A 6456-nucleotide genomic window follows, 5' to 3' on the forward strand; every position below is an offset into this window, starting at 1 on the left:
AAATGCACGTCTAACGGCAAAGGGAGTCCTGGTGGTGGGGGGTGGTCCCTTGGTCAGAGCGGAGTGGGGAGAAGGGAGCCCAGTTTCTAAACAGGAGACTGTCAGGGAGGACGTCTCAGTGAGCATTTGCTGATGTTCATGGAACAAAAATCCAGATCCTCTGGTCAGTGGGGGCAGGCAGAGCCAGGATGGGGGTGGGAGAGGAACCTGCTTTCTTCCAAAGAGTGTAGACACCAGAACTTCTGTCAGACAAGGTGGAGATGTCCAGTGTTGGGCCACAAAGCTCTGTCTTGCTTATTCTTTTTTAAAGTTTAACCCCAATTCCTGCAGCGAAGGTGCAGTGATCAAGGCAGTGTGTGGCACCCATCTAGGAGGGAGACATACAACAAATGGCCCAAGCAAGATTTAATATGTTTTTGAGAGTCTTGAACACTGGGTCAAATCAAGCAAAACAAAATAGAACTTGCACTGAATGTCAAGATCTGCATGTAAAGTTTCCAAAAAATCAACCATGCATGCAGGACATCAGGTGACAGTGACCTTGGCTTTGTGGACACAATGGCGCTGGGAGACTGGTGGGAAGACGGGAGCTGCAATATTAACAGAGGAAGCCCCCAGTCATAGTGAGCCTCTCTGGGCTCAGTTCCCCTGTCCGATGAGGGGAGTGATTAGCTAATGAATGATCTTTAACAACTCTGACAGCGATATCGCCTCTCATGGTTCTGTTTATTGAGGGACAAGGTCCAGTGTGGTGGCCAGAGACATGAATTCAAATCATGTAAATTATGAACCTCAGATATGAAATGGGGATGACGATAAATATCTCACAGGATTTTTGTGCAAATAAGAGTGATGCCATGGGAATTCCCTGGAGGTCCACTGGTTAGGACTCCATGGTTTCACTGCCAAGGGCGCAGGTTCAATCCCTGGTCAGGAAACTAAAATCCTGCAAGCAGCGTGGTGCAGCCAAAAAAGAAAAAAAAAAAAAAAAAAAAGAGTGATGCCAAATGCCTAGCAGGTCCTGGCACTCAATATCAGGGGTTGTTATAACTGCAGGTATGACCAGTGGTGTGCTGTATTGCGGGTTGGGTGAGAGTCTGATTTATATCATTTGCAGATTCCCGTGCTGCAAATATTGCCACCGTGGCTGATTTCAAGCTACCAATGTGGCATCATCCTTGATCTAAGGAGTTAGGAAGAGATTTGCACAGGTGGCTCCACAAGCCAGTCCAAACCAGCTCCAGCACACCATTAGTAAGACCTTGAACCAGGTTCAACGAGGCTCAGAAGAGGGGAGGCCAAGCTGGACCAGTGTGAGTCAGAGAGGAAAAAGAGACCCCACCAGGCGCCAGCCACCCCAGTGGGCACCTGAGTTCGGGCAGGTGAGGAGGGAGCTGCCCCAGCTGCCCCTCCTGTCCTCATGCCCATGGGCACCCACCATACATACAAGTACACACAAGCATGCACATGCCTGGGGGCGGGGGTGAGGAGGGGGAGGCACATTCTCCCAAAGTGACACATTTTCAACGTTTCATAAAAGTTACATGTTGACATCTGACAGTTAAAGCTGTGATGCAGGGAAATTGGAGAAAACACCAAAGATTCACCGGGGACATTAGTAATTGGATGGTGAGATACACATGGAAATATCCAGAAAGAAGTTCTTTTTAAAAAAATTTTATTTTAAGTATAGTTGATTTACAATGTGTTAATTTCTACTGTACAGCAAAGTGATTCAGTTATACGTATATATACATTCTTCTGCATATTCTTTTCCATTATGGTTTATCACAGGATATTGAAATAGTTCCCCATGCTATACAATAGGGCCTTATTGTTTATCCATTCTATATGTAATAGTTTGCATCTGCTCATCCCAAACTCAGAAGGACGTTCTTGAGCCTCCACCAGCCAATGGTGTGAACCCCACCCTTGGGTCCAGCATGTCTCACTGAAGCCTCAAGCCTCCTGAGAGGTTAGGGCAATCATTATTCCCATTGCACAGATGAGTTAAGTGAAGCTCAGGAAGATTAAGTATCTGGTGCTTGTGACCCAGCTGTAAGTAGTGGAAGCAAGAGTTAAGCCCAGCCCCAGTGGGTCGGTCACCCTGCTTGTCACTCATGATTGGCCACGGCTGGCTGAGGGCCACCCAGGCATAGCCTGACTCACAGTGGCCTTTGCATAATTCATCCTTACAGAGCATCATGTACCTCCTAAGTGCCAATCATCATTAAGGGGCTCTAGTCTGGAGGAGGAGATTATGGTGAAAACAGATTATCTCCACAGTTGTGATATTGTGGGACCCCTGAGGAAAGACACAAGGATCAGCCCTCAGGACTTACAGCCTGGGCCATAATGATTTGTTCCTCACACCTCCCGCTCTGCCCCGTGAGCTCCTCAGTGGGGGCTGGGGGCGGGGAGGGTGAGTTTTACTTCTTTCTGTATCTCCAGGGCCTGACACAGGGCCTAGCCCTTAGTATGTACTCAGGTAACGTGTGTTGTCGTCAGCTTGTAACTTAGGTCTAAGGCCTTTTTATGGGGCTGCAGAGATAGAAAGTGTTATTCTGACACAATGCATGCTCACAGAAACACCCCCTCCCATGCTCAGACACATGCTCCATCACACACACACACACACACACATACACACACACACCTTGACACTCTACAACACAAGTCCAGGCATTCAGTGACACACAGACTCCCCCATACCTCCCCCGTGGCTGTCTAAATTCCTAGGCAGACCCACAGCTGCTCCCGGACCTACACGTTCACACAGGTATGCAAGAGAAGCATTCTTAGACATCCACATGCAGCTACCTGTCTCCAAGAACCAGCCCAAGGCAGCCACGGCTTGGGGATGGAGTTCTCCTGGCCCCCTGCGTGCGCAAGAGCACATACACACACACCATGGAGGTCACAAATGAGTGATCTGAAAGGCTTGTGTAGGCTGTATCAAATCCAGCTCCAGGCCTCTTCATCCTCCCCGCAAAACTGCCCGCAGACCAGGCCACGCTGCCTGAAGCAAACCCCCAGGAGCCATTCATCCTTGTCTGGCCCCAGGTCCCCCAGAGCTCCAAAGTCAAGCCCAGGCCCCAGGCAGAGCCCGGCACTCACACAATCCTCTGTGCTCACCCCCAGGCTGTGAGCAAGTGGAAATGAGGGATTCCAGGCTGGCTATCTCTCTCTAATCACCCTCAGGGCTGCACCGGAAATGGACTCGACCCAACAGGAAGTGGGGCAAGTGATACCCAGTGGCTCAGAGGGAAGGTACCAGTGCCCAAGCCAAGCCCGAGGCATGGCTGCTCAGGGGAGCTGGTCCTGGGGAGGACCCAACCGGACTGGTGTGGGTGCGCTCACTTGTCCCTCTGCCTGGGCTCCCCCACTCCCTGTGACCTAGCTTTCTGTGCTACGGCCTCATTGTAACCAGTTCTGTTCTGACCGCTCCCATCCGTCCTACCCCAACACATTTGAACTGGCCTTAACTCTCACTCTCTCTGTGATTTGGTTCCAGGGAGCCATGAGGTATCACACGGGGCATCACTGTCCCTCCTTTACAGATAGGACACTGAAGTTCAGAATGGTAAGTAACTTCCTCAGCATTATGGGACTGATCGGCACTTGGTGGCTGTGTACTTGATCTTTCCAGAACATCAGACTGAAATAGGACTGAAACTAAGTGGGGAAAGTGGGCCACAGAATTCCACACGTGGGAGACACAACTATGCTTGAAAACAGCCAAAAAGATGGGAGAGAAGGATATGAAGATATTATTTTTTTGTGGGTGCCTTGGAGGTTACGAGGGTGTGTTAAAAATGTTTTTATCCTCTTTGTATTTTCCAATTTTCTATCGCAAGCATATTTAACATTTATAATGAAATTTTTTTTTCTTAAAAGGGGGAGGGAAAAAAGGCACAAGAATAAATCTCTAATGGTAAAACTTTTTTTCTTCCCGCATTTTTTGGCCACACTGTGAGGCATGTGGGATCTTAGCTCCCCAACCAGGGATCGAACCCGGGCCCCCTGCATTGGAAGTGCAGGGTCTCAACCACTGGACCACCAGGGAAGTCCCTCTAATGGTAGAACTTTAAGCATTGGCAGGAAAAATATTTGGGAGGGGAACCGGGAAGGTATTCCTGGACATTCTCCTATGGCATCCATCTACCTATTCTTCTATAGGAAGGGCTCCTGTCCTCTCTTGGGGAGCTTGTGCTATAGCTGGCAGGGCACACCTCACCCATGGCAATTCCAATTCAAGCCCTTCTTACCTCTGTTCCTTCCTCCCTTCCTAGCCTTCTTTGCTCCTGAACTATGCTCTGAGTGGAGGTTGTGTTGTATGGAAGGTGGTATGACGCTTCCTTGCACCTCTGCCCCTGCTTCAGGCCCTTCTCCAGCCTTGATTCAACAGCATCTTTTTTTTTGGCCACACTGTACAGCATGCAGGATTTTAGTTCCCCGACCAAGGATAGAACCTGTGCCCCCTGCATTGGGAGCATGGAGTCTTAACCATTGGACCACCAGGGAAGTCCCACAACAGCATCTTTGAGCTTGACCAAGGAAGACTGAATGCAGAGGTAGGTAGAGAAATGGCAATCTGGATGGACAACCCCAATTTCAAACAGCCTGCTCCATTGTCCCCAAAAGTGAACTCAGAACCACCAGGTGACATATATGCCTGTGCTCTGCCTGGGTACTGGGCTCACCATGAATATACATACCCACCCCCTGGGTTCCCACTTCCAGAAGCATTAGAACACAGTGAGATGACCGGGCAAGCAGCACCAAGCAGCATGCTTTCTGCCTTTGACTACTGAGAATCCACTCCAGAGCTTTCCCACTGGCAAAGCGCTAATGAAAGACTCTACTTTTGGGTGTTTTATAACAGAAAGGTGTTCCAGACAAGCCACGGCTACTAACACAGCTCAAAAGAAAGAAAACAAGGAAGGAAGGAAGGGTACAAGAGGGCAAGAAAAACAACTTTCTAAGGAAATAGAAATGAGAAATCATCCACAATTTACTACCAATAATATTCTGAAGATTCGACTCTGAATCTTCAGAGGCACACTTCACGTATTCTTTTTGTATAGTATGTTTTCATCTGAGTAACTTCTTGCTTCTGAAAGGGAAGGGTGAGAGGAAAGCGTTCCCATCTTGTTCAGAACGTTCAGCTGGTGCCTGGAGGAATGCAATCCGTTGCATTAGTTCTAGAAGGTGTCCATCACAGACCACCTTCTCCAGGTCACATTTGCACAACCACAGGTACACATTAGTTTGCAGGAAGTGCTCACTAACAAAGTCTTACTAGTAGACAGTTGGACCACAGCATGTTTTCCTAAACTCAATGTGTCCGTTCAATGGCCCAGCCAGAGGTTTTTCTTGAAACTGGGGAGAGGCTCAAATCTTAATTTATCTCTGGGAAACACTAAGCTCAGGCTTAACTCCTCACACACAAGTGCACACACACACACACACACACACACACACGAGTGACTAACTCCATTTTACTACAAAAGTTCCTTTTCATAGAAAGTATGATTATATACTATTCAATTTAACAAACTTTGACCATCTGATGTTAAGCCCTGGGAGTAAGAGATGATGAGCCAGGTCCTGTCCTTGAGGAGCACAGAGTTTGTTGGGAAAGACATGTCCATAAGTACATATAGCATTTTGATATTTCTATATCAGTATAAGCCGTTATTGAGTACTTACTACGTGCCAAGCATTGTTATAAATCCTATAGGAATATTAACTCATTTTATCCTCAGAACATTTTACAGATGAAGAAACTGAGGCACAGGGAGGTTAAGTAACTGCCCAGCTAGTAAGCTTGGGATTAGAAACCAGGGGGCCGGTATGTGTTTCACCACTGAACTGCAGCAAAGAGAAGAAACTGCCAAATGAGATGGGAATCCAGGCAAGAGGACAAGCCATTCATTGTTCCAGGGAAGGTATGCCTGGGACAATACTGAGATGTAGTGGTATTTGAGCAGGATCTTGCAGAGTGACTTTTTTTCAGTCCATGTTTCTTCACTTTGCCAAATGGTACAATCCATCCTAATTTGCCACATAAAGGTTTGAGAAGGAATCAAGTTTTACCACTGGTTGTCATTATAATTCTAAGAGATGATCCTGTGGAGAATCCCTTTGCTATTCTGAGTTCACCTTTGGAGTGAGACGTAGATTGAAAGGGTGTCGGGGACTTTAGAATAGGAAATAGGAAATGCCTTTGAGACTTGCTGAACCTTGTCACTCTGTGTTATTGACTCTGGAATCTCATTTTTAGCCCCCAGCTCCAATGTCAAAGTGGTCTCTCCTTCTCTGGATTTTGCACCCAGGTTGTGCCTACATGTCTCCTCATGACCAGGCATTGTGTCCACTATGACCTGGATGTAATACAACAAGTCTCCAATAGGGGTCGCTGACTACAACGGGATGGACACCTGCAGCTGAGCG

The sequence above is a fragment of the Lipotes vexillifer genome, unplaced genomic scaffold (genome assembly GCF_000442215.2).
Source record: "Lipotes vexillifer unplaced genomic scaffold, Lipotes_vexillifer_v1.1 scaffold979, whole genome shotgun sequence".
Lineage (NCBI taxonomy): Eukaryota > Metazoa > Chordata > Mammalia > Artiodactyla > Lipotidae > Lipotes > Lipotes vexillifer.